The sequence below is a fragment of the Heloderma suspectum genome, chromosome 2 (genome assembly GCF_057233095.1).
Source record: "Heloderma suspectum isolate Gila_16-S chromosome 2, 16-S_ref, whole genome shotgun sequence".
Classification (NCBI taxonomy): domain Eukaryota; kingdom Metazoa; phylum Chordata; class Lepidosauria; order Squamata; family Helodermatidae; genus Heloderma; species Heloderma suspectum.
In genome coordinates this window covers 127,706,865-127,721,061 of record NC_139459.1, presented here as the reverse complement: position 1 = coordinate 127,721,061, position 14,197 = coordinate 127,706,865, and positions in this window count along the sequence as shown.

The following is a 14,197-nucleotide window of genomic DNA, read 5'->3' as shown; positions in this document are numbered from 1 at the left end:
ACTACCATGCTCTGGCCCCAATTCACAGAGTGAATTGCATGATTTGCCTATGGCAACCTTCCCCAACCTGGTGCCCTCCAGATGATTTGGACTTCGGCTCCCATCAGCCCCTGCCACCATGAGCAAGGCTCAGGAATGCTGGGAGTTGTTGTCCAAAATATCTGGAGGGCACCAGATTGGAGGCAAGTTAGCCTATGGGATGAGAAGCTTTTTCACAGAGGCTACTGTAACAGCAATCCCAGTTCATAAACAGCTGAGGCTGTCTGCAAGGAGGGAGGGGCTGCTCCAGTGTCAAGCAGATATTTTAAAATACACTATACCAATCTGTTTCATAGATATGTCATTGAAAGGATCTTGCTTTCTGCATTTTCATATTCTCTTCCCTCATGTTGGCACATTTGCAAGAGCCTGAATCCTTCTTCCATTTCAATTCCAGAAGAGATTTTTTATTATTATTATTACAATTTCTCCATTGAATTTAGCAGCAGCTTCGGAATTTCATTTCACTACTGTAAATGAGTGTATTGATTTAAAGAGGAACACTGAAACCACTGCGACTGATGACCTTCTTCAACACCTAATGCTGAAACATTTCAGAGAAATGGTTGGTATTAGTTAGCCTATTCCACCACCACCCCTTCTGTGTTCACTTCATTGTAAAGAAATGTTAGAGAAGCATCGTATTCCCATTTGATATATGCATATAATCTGGCAGTGTGATTATTGTAATGTTGGAGGAAATGGCACACTTTATAGCCAACAGAAGAATTGAGTGGGAAAGCAATTGTACTTGTCATCAGATAAAGGAATGGAATACCAGCAGGAGCCTACAGTGAACATAAGAATATAAAAACATAAGAAGAGCCACGCTGGATCAGACCAAGGGTCCATCTGTCCAGCATTCTGTTCACACACTGGCCAACCAGCTGCCAACTGGGAGTCCACAAGCAGAGCATGAGTGCAACAGCACCCTCCACCCATGTTCCCCAGCAACTGGTGTACATAGGCTCACTGCCTCCGGTTCTGGAAGTAGCACATAGCCATCAGGACTAGTAGCCATCTAGAGCCTTCTCCTCCATCTATTTGTCCAACCCCCTTTTAAAGCCATCCAAATTGGTGGCCATCACTACATCCTGTGGTAGGTAATTCCGTAGTTTAACTATGCGCTGTGTGAAGAGGTACTTCCTTTTATCTGTCCTGAATCTCCCACCAATCAGCTTCATAGGAATGACCCCTGGTTCTAGTCTTTTGAGACAGGGAGAAAAATTTCTCCCTATCCACATTCTCCACACCACGCATAATTTTGTACACCTCTATGGTCTGATGTAGTGTGAACTGATTGAGAGGGCTGCCAACTTCAGTTTTCAAAACTTCTAGTTCCTGGAGAAAGTCAGGGGGCAGAGCTAGAGACAGGTAGGGATGAATGAGAAATACTTTCTGATTGAATTTTTACATACATTTCCTGAATGTGCATCTCCTGAACCAATCAGCAAACTGGAACACAGTTGCACACCGAAATTCACACTTTTCTGAATTTTGAGATACAGTTCTCCACTGACATGCGCACAAAAATGTACACCTTAGGGGAAAGTGTGCACAAACATCCATATACTAGGAGAAAGTGCACACAATAGTGAAAAGTATGCACACATAGGGATGGCGGAGAATTTCTCCCCGAAACTTCGGGGGGCCGAGCGCCAACGTGTTCGGCCCCCCGAAAAAGTTTCGGGGAGAAATCCTCCGCACCCCCCCGCACCCCACACACCCCCCGGGACGGGACTTACCTTCGCCGAATGTCCCTCCCGGCGGCGGGTCCGGCCGGCGGTTCGGCGGGTGTTCGAGCGGGGCGGGAGTGGCAGCCGGTCTTTCGACCGGCTGCCACCGCCGCCATTGCAATAAAAGAAAAAAAAAGCCCCCTGATAGGCTACGTGACGATTAACGTAGCCTATCACGGCTAGATTTGCAAAGTCAGCCATGATAGGCTACGTTAATCATCACGTAGCCTATCAGGGGGCGTTTTTTTTTTTTTTAACTTTCAAGTTCACGGCCGGGCGAGGTGGGAAGCCTCCTCCCCGGCCTGAATTTTGGCCGGGCGAGGCGGGAAGCCTCCCCCCCGGCCTGAATTTCGGCCGGGGCGAGGCGGGAAGCCTCCCCCCGGCCTGAACTTCGCGGGGGGAGCAGCGAAGCGCCTCCCCCCCACCGCGAACATCCTTCGAGGACAGGTAAGGGACTTTTGTCCACCCCTATGCACACATAGCTCAATAATAGGGGATATGGCTGCCAAAAATTGTGGACATTATGAAAAAGTGGACACTGAAATGTGAACATTAGGAAAAGTGCACACGAAAATGCATACACATAGACTGATGCAGAATTAGGCTGAAGTGAAAGTAAGGTTGGGAAAATGAGAAGCTGGCAGAACTGGACTTGACAAATTTGCAAACCCCTAGGGACGGGTCAGGGGGTGGAAGCTGACAGACTCCGGCAATAGCACAGCTAATAGCAGAAGCTTTGCATTTGATCCTGAGGCTGGGGTTGGCAGATGCAGCAGGTGCAGACGGGGCTTGAATTCTAGTGAAAAGTGAAGGAGCTAAACAGGGAAGTGGATGTGACTGCAATTCCCACAGCTGCCACTATAACCCAAGTGTGTGGCCCTTTGAGTTGTAGAAGGAAGAAACTGCACATAGGGATGTCAGAGAATTCCGTGACGGATCTCGGTGAGGCCAAATGCAAGTGCATTCAGCCCCCCAAAATCCATCACGGAACGAAGCCCCCGCCCCTCCAACCCACGAAAGTCACTTGAAACAGAGCACTTACCTCCTCCCGTCGGTGCCGACTTGCAAATGGCGGCTGCCCTGCGGCCGCCATTAGCTTCTACTGCATGACTGTGGTAGGCTACGTAAATACATATGTAGCCTATCATGGCTAATGCAGGGATGCCTTTTGCATCCCTGCAGAGGCCGTGAATTTAGGGATGGGAGAGAATTTCTCCCTGAATCTTCGGGGGGCCAAGCGCCAATGTATTCGGCCCCCCGAAATCAGCGGTGAAATTCTCCGCCACCCCCCACCACCACCACGTGACCACGCCACCCCCTGGGATGGGACTTACCGTAGCCGAATGTCCCTCCCGGCGGCGGGTCCCGGCGGCGGTTCGGCAGGCTTTCGGCGGGGGCGGCAGCCGGTCTTTTGACCGGCTGGTGCCGCCACCATTACAGCTGAAGTAAAAAAAAACAACAACCCCGTGATAGGCTACGTAACGATTAATGTAGCCTATCACGGCTAGATCTCCAAAGTCAGCCGTGGTAGGCTATGTTAATCGTTACGTAGCCTATCACAGGTGACTTTGAAAAAAAAAAAGCGCGTACGCAAATGGCAGCCCCCATGGGGCGCCGCCATTTGCGTTCCTTATTTGGTCCCAGTAGTCTACGTAAAGATTTACGTAGACTACGGCATAGTCTACGTAAATCTTTACGTAGACTACCGGGACCAAATAAGGAACGCAAATGGCGGCGCCCATAGGCCGCCGCCATTTGCGTACGTGCTTTTTTTTTTTCAAAGTCACCCGTGATAGGCTACGTAACGATTTATGTAGCCTATCACAGCTGAATTTGGAAATCTAGCCGTGATAGGCTACGTTAATCGTTACGCAGCCTATCACGGGTTGTTCTTTTTTTTTTTTACACTTTCACGGCTGGGGAGACGGGGCGCTTCTCCCCGGCCTGAATTTTGGCCGGGCGAGGCGGGACGGCTCCCCCCCCCACGCCTGAACTTCGGGGGGAGAAGCAAAGCGCCTCCCCCCCACCGCGAAGCACCCCTGCGAAAAGGTAAGTGACTTTCGTACATCCCTAGCCGTGATAGGCTACGTAAGTATTTTCGTAGTCTATCACGGCAGGCTTAAAAAAAAACATACACATATGCAAATGGCGGCGGCTTTGGCGGCCACCATTTGCATTCTGTATTTTTTGCCGTTTTAGCCTATGTAAATATTTACATAGGCTATTACGGCCAAAAAAAGGGGAACTCAAATGGCGCCCACTACGTCATTTGTGTTCCCCTTTATTTTATTGAGGATTCCAAGGGGAGGGATGGAGCGCCTCCCCCCCCGCCGCGAATGAATCCGCGAAATGGTAAGTGACTTTCATACATCCCTAGCTGCACATGTTCAGTGAGTTTTTGTTCACATAGGATCATAGAATAGTAGGGTTGGAAGGGGCCTACAAGACCATCGAGTCTAACCCATGCACGCTTCTTTTGCGTGCTTTTTAATTTCTTTCTCTTCATGTATGTTGCTAGAAGGCTTTCAGTGCTGATTTGGGAGAGAGAGAGAGAGAGAGAGAGAGAGTTTGGGAGAGAGGTGTAAAGCAGCAAAACAGCAAAGGAACAAGGAGGCTCTGGTCCATTGAGGGTTCAGTCAGTTTTAAGTTAAAAAATATAAGAAAGGTGGATACACTAACAACAGGGTAATTTCAATATATATTTAGAACTAAACATTTCAGCTTCCACCCTCATCAGTAGCTACTGTACGGATGGATACTGGATGGATTGATGGATATCAATATTGGATTGGATTGGATATTGGATGGATTGATGGATACCAAGAATGATGATATTGATCTGGTGTCTGGACGCTTGATTCTGCCAGGTCCCAGCCAAAGTACATTAAGAACATAAGTAAGGCTATGCTGGATCAGACCAAGGGTCCATCTAGTCCAGCATTTGGTTCACACAGTGGCCAACCAGCTGTTGACTGGGAACCCACAATCAGGGCATGAGCGCAACAGCACCCTCCCACCCATGTTCCCCAGCAACTGGTGTACATAGGTTCACTGCCTCTGGTACTGGAAGTAGCACATAGCCATCAAGACTAGTAGCCATTGATAGCCTTCTCCTCCAGAAATTTGTCCAACCCCCTTTTAAAGCCATCCAAATTGGTGGCCATCACTACATCCAGTGGTAGCAAATTCTGTAGTTTAACTATGCACTGTTAGAAGAAGTACTTCCTTTTATCTATCAGTCTCATGGGGTTCTAGTAGTTTGAGAGAGGGAGAAAAATGTCTCCCTATCCACATTCTCCACACCATGTGTAATTTTGTACACCTCTATCATGTCACCCCTTACCCTCCTTTTTTTCCAAGCTAAACAATTCCAGCTGCTGTAACCTTCCCTCATAGGGGAGTTGCTCCAGCCCCTTGATCACTTTGGTTGCCCTTTTCTGCACTTTTTCCAACTCTACAATACCTTTGTTTAGGTTCCATGACCAGAATTGTACACCGTATTTGAAGTGTGGTCGCACCATAGATTTGTATAAGGGCAGCATGACATCAACAGTTTTATTGTCTGTTCTTTTGTATTTATGCCTCACATTGAGTTTGCTTTTTTCACAGCAGCCGTACACTGGGTTGACATTTTCACCATGCTGTCCACCACAACCCCAAGGTCTCTTTCTTGGTCAGTCACTGCTAGCTCAGTTCCCACCAACTTATACTTGAAGTTGGGATTTTTTGCCCCAAAGTGCATCACTTTACACTTGCTTACATTTAGCTACATTTGCTTGCCATTTAGATGCCCATTCTTGGGATTAGGCCAGATCTACATCTTGTGTCATATCGATACAACACCATCATGGTAATATTATATCCCTCTTGCACATTTATATCTCGTAGCACACACAGTGACATCTGTTGCAGTGTTTTGGATAATATGGAATAAAAATCAGGATAGAACGCTAGAGAAGCTGCATATGGAATGCGTACTGTGCCCCAACAGGTATCAGTGCACTTCAATGCCAGTAAAAAAAAACATTAGTGTACATCTAGCCCAAGATGAAATGGAGCCCCTTGTGCAGAAAAGCTGATACTTTATTTACAGAAAATGGATGCAGAATAAATATGCAAAGAAAGCTCACACCTCTTCCCAGCAAATCCAGCTGTCATAGCTGGGTGTCTATTGCAGTCCACACGATAGACAGAAGCCGTCCTTTGAGCCACAAATTTCTCCAGGCCAGAGCAACCTGGGCCACATCTATATGGCACTGCTTTGCCCCCCCCCCATTGCAACAGCACAGCAATGCAGCTTCGAGTCAGCATGGCCTGCGATACACTCGCGATGCGCTGCGAGCTTCCCTAACAGACTCACTGTGCCCCTTTTTTGCCATTATACTGAAATGCGCAGCTGTGCAGTCCCGTGAGTGTGGGGGTGCAATCCTTCAGTGGCTGTTTTGTATCTGAGGGGCTCTGCTGTGTCTTTCCATCCCCTTTTAGGTAAAAAGTGGGTGTTTTGTGCTCCTTCATTTTTTCCTAACCATCAGTTGGTCAGTTCCCCAGCCCGAGACTCTCGTGATAGTTCGAACTCACAAGCATGAGTGCTACAAGCCTAGCCATTGCTCCAAAATGGTGGCTGGAGTGATGTTGGTCCTTCCCCAAGACCGCCCCCCACCCCTTGGGTACTGAGTCCACAACTGTTGTGAAGATATGAAGCTGTGCGAAAGTGTGATTAAATAGATGAAAACGCTCCTCTGTGCCTTTGTAACTGCGCAGCTGCGAAGGGATTGGGGGAGTAAAGGGGCATCAGTAGGAGTGTACAAAAGTAGGGGTGGACGAAACTCACTTACCTGTACTCAAACCTTTTCGCGGTGGGGGGAGGCGCTTCGCTGCTCCCTCCGCAAAGTTCAGGCCGGGGGGGGAGGCTTTCCGCCTCGCCCGGCCGAAATTCTGGCCGGGGAGGAAGTGCCTCGCCTCGCCCGGCCACGAACTAAAAAGTTTAAAAAAAAAAAAAAACGCCCCCGTGATACGCTACGTGATGATTAATGTAGCCTATCACGGCTAGATCTGCAAAGTCAGCCATGATAGGCTACATTAATCGTCACGTAGCCTATCACAGGTGACTTTAAAAAAAAAAAAAAGCGCGTACGCAAATGGCGGCCCCCATAGGGAGCCGCCATTCCCGTTCCTTATTTGGTTGCTGTAGTCTACGTAAAGATTTACGTAGACTACGGCGAAAATAAGGGCAACGCAAATAGCCCTTATTTACTCCCGCCCCGGACGAACACCCGCCGAACCGCCGGCCGGACCCGCCACCGGGAGGGACATTCGGGAAATGTAAGTCCCGCCCTGGGAAGGGTGCGGGGGGCGGGGTGGTGCGGAGAATTTCTCCCCGAAACTTGTTCGGGGGGCCGAACATGTTGGCACTCAGCCCCCCGAAGTTTCGGGGAGAAATTCTCTGCCATCCCTATACAAAAGTCACTTACGTGGTCTCACAGCTTGCTTCGCAGTGGGGGGGAGGCGCTTTGCTGCTCCCCCCAAAGTTTAGGCCAGGGGGGGAGGCTTTCCGCCTCACCGGCCGAAATTCAGGCCGGGGGGGAGGCTTCCCACCTCGCCCGGCCGAAATTCAGGCCGGGGAGAAGCGCCCCATCTCCCCGGCTGCGAACTTCAAAAGAAAAGAAAAAAAACGCCCCTGTGATTAGGGTTGGCGGAGAATTTCTCCCGAAACTTCGGGGGGCCGAGCGCCAACGTGTTCGGCCCCCCGAAGAAGTTTCGGGGAGAAATTCTCCGCAACACCCCGCCCCCTGCACCCTCCCCGGGGCGGGACTTACCTTTCCCGAATGTCCCTCCCGGAGGCTGGTCCCGGCGGTGGTTCGTCGGGTCTTCGTCAGGGGCGGGGACAGCAGCTGGTCTTTCGACCGGCTGCTGCCGCCGCCATTCCAATAAAAGTTAAAAAAAAACGCCCCCGTGATAGGCTACGTGACGATTAACGTAGCCTATCATGGCTAGATTTGCGAAGTCAGCCATGATAGGCTACGTTAATCGTCACGTAGCCTATCACAGGGGCTTTTTTTTTTTACTTTTTATTTCGTGGCTGGGCGAGGCGAGGCGCCTCCTCCCCGGCCTGAATTTCGGCTGGGCGAGGCGGGAAGCCTCCCCCCCAGCCTGAATTTCGGCCAGGCGAGGCGGGAAGCCTCCCCCCCCGGCCTGAACTTCTGGGGGAGAGCAGCGAAGCGCCTCCCCCCCACTGCGAAAAGCTGTGAGACCAGGTAAGTGGCTTTCGTGCACTCCTACCTGTGATAGGCTACGTAACGATTAACGTAGCCTATCACGGCTAGATCTTAAAAAAGTCTTAATTAAAAAAAAAAAAGCGCGTACACAAATGGCGGCCCCCATAGGGAGCCGCCATTCACATTCCTTATGTGGTCCCTGTAGTCTACATAAAGATTTACGTAGACTACGGCGAAAATAAGGGCAACGCGTTGCCCTTATTTTCGCCGTAGTCTACGTAAATCTTTACGTAGACTACAGGGACCACATAAGGAATGTGAATGGCGGCTCCCTATGGGGGCCGCCATTTGCTGTACGTGCTTTTTTTTTTTTTTTAAGTCACCCATGATAGGCTACGTAACGATTAACGTAGCCTGTCATGGCTGACTTTGCAAATCTAGCCGTGATAGGCTTCGTTAATCGTCACGTAGGCTATCATGGGGGTGTTTTGTTTTTTTTTACTTTTCTTGTAATGGCGGCGGCGGCAGCCAGTCGAAAGACTGGCTGCCGCCCCCACCCCTGACGAAGACCTGCCGAAGTGCCGCCGGGACCCGCCGCCGGGAGGGACATTCGTGAAAGGTAAATCCCATCCCGGGGGGGCGGGGGTGTGTGGAGAATTTCTCCCTGAACAACCTTCAGAGGACCGAATGCGTTGGCACTCGGCCCCCTGAAGTTTCGGGGAGAAATTCTCCCCCATCCCTAGGCATCACAGAGTGATGCAGGTACTATGCATGCCTACAACATGCCCACTGTAAAATGCAAATTCAGTTTGGGGAAGGAACACACAGCCTGCAACTGCGGGGGAACCCGCAGCAACCCCCCCCCCAATTGCAGTAAAATGACTCCTTGGAACTCCGCATTTTTCAGGCAAACACCACAGATGGCTGCGAAGTTGTCACTGTGTCATCGATCATGAGGGACCTCGATTCGCCCTGTCCCTGGAGTAAAAGCCCAGTGTAAATGGGGACCTGGCAAGAATCAAACAACTTTGCCTTGCATGGTACCACTTTTTTTTGTGTGAGGAAGCCTACCTAATTATCTAAAAGCTGCTCTGTATTCAAGGTTCACACAAGCCTCAATGTGGCTGCCAACAGCATATAAGAGCTCTGTGAAGTCCACATTTTTGCTTATTAAGCAACTCACTACTGATACCAAGAGTGACAGATTGGAAAGCCAAGAGATGAAAATTCCTAAGGAGAAAAATAACAGTGGCGTGAGTGGTATAAAGCTTATGAACTCTCTTTCAGATTAAGGCCATATGCACTAAGAGTTCTGAGTCAATAGATCCAGATGTTTTCTTAGTCCAAATGGCCTTAATATGGAGGACAATTCATAAGCTTTATACCACTCACACCTCTGCTTTTTTTCTCCTTAGGAATTTTATCTCCTGGCATTCCAAACTGCCGCTCTTGGTATCTATTTAACATCACAGCTGCTGATGAGGGCAGAAGCCAAAATGTGTGCGTGTGTGTGCGCACTTAGCTTCAGTAAGCATAATATTTGGGAATTAAAATAATAACACTTTTGCAGCCACACTTATTCAAGAGTATTTTAAATGCTGGGTTTCTTCTTTCCTGTCCTTTGTGTGCTCTTGCCTTAAGGAAGAGAGAGAAAGAGAGAGAAAGAGAGGGAGTTTCAATACCACATATGTAGAAGAGATGGACAAACAGATATGGCCCATCTGGATGATACTTGGAAGGATATATTTATCCCAACCCTATGCATGTTTACTTGGAAGTACGTCCCACTGATATCAGTGGGACTGTCTCCCATGTAAGTAGGGGTGCACAAAAGTCACTAACCTGGTCTCGCAGCTTTTCGCGGTGGGGGGGAGGCACTTCGCTGCTCTCCCCCCGAAGTTCAGGCCGTGGGGAGAGGCTTCCCGCCTCGCCCGGCCGAAATTCAGGCTGGGGGGGAGGCTTCCCGCCTCGCCCGGCCGAAATTCAGGCCGGGGAGGAGGCGCCTCGCCTCGCCCGGCCGTGAAATTAAAAGTTAAAAAAAAAAAAACGCCCCCGTGATAGGCTACGTGATGATTAACATAGCCTATCTCGGCTAGATCTGCAAAGTCAGCCATGATAGGCTACGTAAATCATCACGTAGCCTATCACGGGTGACTTAAAAAAAAAAAACGCGAACGCAAATGGCGGCCCCCATAGGGAGCCGCCATTCCCGTTCCTTATTTGGTCGCTGTAGTCTACGTAAATCTTTATGTAGACTACAGCGAAAATAAGGGCAACGCAAATAGCGTTGCCCTTATTTTCGCCGTAGTCTACGTAATCTTTACGTAGACTACAGCGACCAAATAAGGAACGTGAATGGCAGCTCCCTATGGGGGCCGCCATTAGCCATACGTGCTTTTTTTTTTTTTTAAGTCACCCGTGATAGGCTACGTGATGATTCACGTAGCCTATTATGGCTGACTTTGCATATCTAGCCGTGATAGGCTACATTAATCGTCACGTAGCCTATCACGGGGGCAGGTTTTTTTTATTTACTTTTATTGGAATGGTGGCGGCGGCAGCCGGTCGAAAGATTGGCTGCCGCCCCCACCCCTGACTAAGACCCGACGAACCGCCGCCGGGACCCGCCGCTGGGAGGGACATTCGGGAAAGGTAAGTCCCGTCCCGGGGGGTGGGCGGGGGGTGGGGGGGTGTGGAGAATTTCTCCCTGAAACTTTTTCGGGGGGCTGAACATGTTGGCGCTCGGCCCCCCGAAGTTTCCGGGAGAAATTCTCCGCCATCCCTACGTAAGCGTGTATCGGATTGCGGCCCTGTCTTATTATTGATGGTATCTAAAGAACAGTAATAAAATATTATGACTTCTGGGATGTTCAAGCAGAATTATACTTTGGGTTTCTATGGTGTATACCAGCAAGATTTCTTTGTTCAACAAAGCCTCTGGGTGGGCAGCATCCATGTGTGCTCTGCAGTCACTCATCGTAGTGACATCTGAAATAGTGAACTTCGGCTGAACTCAACAAAGTGACTCCACAGTGTTTATGCCTGGGATATCCGATGCTAGGGATGTATGTGAAAGTTGTTTCAATTCATTTTTGAACAGAATTTACCCAGTTGACACCTCCTGGAACTGCACATGGATCCGAAAGCAATCTGCAGTTGAAGTCTGTACATTTCTGAGCTTGCAATGCAATTTGAGGAACAAAGAAAAAAAATGGATAATTTGAAAATTATACATGAAAATATGTATTCTCTTGGAAATGCACATGCACATGCTGTAGTCAATGGGAGATCTGTATATTTCAAAAACATGTATTTCAAATATGTGCATATCTGGGAATATGTGCATGAAAATATGCATGAATATTTGTGTGAAAACAAAAAAACAATGGTCTTAATCTTAATGGAGAGCCGTTATGGTGTAGGGGCTAGATTGTTAGACTGGGAGCAGGAGATCCGGATTCTAGTCCCCACTCAGCCATGGAAGCTCACTGGGTGACTTTGGGTCAGTCACAGACTCTTAGCCCAACCTACCTCACAGGTTTGTTGTTGTGAGGATAAATTGGAGAGAAAGAGGATTATGTATGCCACCTTGAGTGCTTTGAAGAAAAAATGGTGGGATATAGATGCAATCAATCAATCAATCAATCAAACATCAATCTGATATGGGCATGAGTCAGAATGAGCTCTGAAGTGGAATTCAGGAAACCACAACAAAGTTGAGTTTTTAACAGGGATGTCAAAGAATTCCACGACGGATCTAGGATATTTGCATTCGCCCCCCTGAAATCCATCGCAGAACCAAGCCCCCACCCCCTCACACCACAAAAGGCACGTGAAACGGAGCACTTACCTGCTCCTGTCCATGCTGCTTTGCGAATGGCGGCCATCCTGCCATTTGCATCCCTGCGGAGGCCGTGATAGGCTACATAAGTATTTATGTAGCCTATCACGGCAGGGGCGGGGGAAAACCCAGCATATGCAAATGGCGGCAGCTACCGCCATTTGCGTACGCTGGGGTTTTTCCCCCTGCTGTGATAGGCTACGTAAATATTTACGTAGCGTATCATGGCTCAATAGAGGGATGCAAATGGTGGCGGCTACGACAGCCATCATTTGCGTCCCTGCAGGGCTGCCCAGCGGCTGGATGTCCAGCTGCGGGTGGCCGGAGCCAGCCGGCGGCTCCGCAGCTTGGCCGTGGAGTGGAGCCGGCCGGGCAGGATTCTGGGGGGAGGGACAGAGCACCTCCTCCCCCATCAAGGATTCCAGTGGGAGGGACGGAGCGCCTCCCCCCCACCGTGGATTCCCCTGCGCAGAGCCAGGTAAGGGATTCATACATCCGTAACCTATACAGGTGACATATGTATTTGTTGTTGTTCAGTCGTTCAGTCATGTCCAACTCTTCGTGACCCCATGGACCATAGCACGCCAGGCCTTCCTGTCCTCCGCTCTCTCCCAGAGTGTACTCAAATCCATATTCATTGCAACAGTGATGCTATCTAGCCATCTCATCCTCTGCCATCCCCTTCTCCTTTTGCCTTCAGTCTTTCCCAGCATCAGGGTATTTCCCAGAGAGTTTTCTCTTCGCATTAGGTGGCCAAAATATTTGAGCTTCAGCTTCAGTATCTGTCCTTCCAATAAGCAGTCAGGGTTGATTTCCTTTAGGATGGACTGATTTGACCTCCTTGCAGTCCAGGGGACTCGTAAGAGTCTTCTCCAGCACCACAGTTCAAAAGCATCAATTCTTTGGTGCTCAGCCTTCCTTATAGTCCAGCTCTCACAGCCATACGTTACTACCCATCCACCAAGTGAAAACTATACAGCTGACTTTACTCATCATATTCCTCCAAACACCTCAAAATGCTCCATGTGTGTGTTTGTTTAAGCTGTACAATTTTCTGGCAACCGACTCAAGGCTGAACCATGAACCAGGACAGTTCTTCTGTTTCTAGATAGCTGACAGCCCTAATCATTGGTATGCACATGCCGCTACGAGCCTGTGCCAGAAGTTGCATTCCAATACCTGCACCACACAACCAGGTCCTCTTTCTGTCAGTTCCTTGGTCGTGACAAGAACAACCCCCTGCTCGGCCTCCCAGACCCTGTTTGCCAAGCCACTATGCTTATTCGACCCTGTTTGCCGAGCCTCCGCATGGTCCATGAATGCCCGGTGGCCACCTGCTCCCTCAGTGAGCTGCCATTTCACAAAGATAAATAAATAAATGCAGCTTGGTTTTCCCCATAAATGTACTGTTACATAAATGGTGGCCAAAAAGGGGCCATTTCCACAACATTACAGCTATAAATGGTCCATTTATGCCTGTAATATTGTGTAGATGGCCCCTTTACAGCCACAATTTATGCAACATTACATTTATGACAAAACCTGAACCACCATTTTTTCACAAAATGATGACTTGCTGAGGGAGTGGGTGCTCACCCACATACCATGCAGCAGCTCACATAGCAAAGCAAGGCGAGCAGGGTCAGACAGACAGCGAGGGCCCAGTTAGCAGTGTGTGGGATGGACAGAGGTGGTGAGTCCATCCGTCCCTACTTCTATTTCATGTTGTTTTATGGATCAATGTGCATAACAGTGCACATCAGGGGGGGGAGCATATTTTACTGAGTTTGGTTTGCAACACTTTCTGAGGCATCAGTGTTTAAGTGCACTTCAGAAGTCATTATAACCTAGTCATAAGGATGTGCAAAACCTCCCATTTTATCTTCACAGGTATTTCTATGCCAGCAAGAACTGACATCACAGGTTCAGGGCATTTATCTACAAGTGCTGATATGCAATTTTTGCAAAGTTCAGGTTTTCTGGGTTTCAGTTTTCATGTAATGTCCTAAATTGTTTCAGATGTAACCATTAATGTCCTTGTTCATAATAGCAGGGGTATGGTTTGGTGTCATGAATTTTCAAGCAAAAGCACATATATAGATTTTAATTTTTATTTATAAAACAATTTGTTCTCTGCCTTTCAGCCTGAAACACACACACACACACACACACACACACCCCAAATGTGTGCAGATCCAACCTCTTGTTTTTGTTTTGATTTTGTGTGTCTTTTGGCTTTTTAATGCAGTTGTTCAGTAGATGCTGGTAGAACTAGTTTAACTGTGCATGCTTTCTTATTTAAAGCACCATCTTTGAATGCAGAACAGATCTGAGAGGAGGTTGTTTCTCAGACTTGTTTCACATTT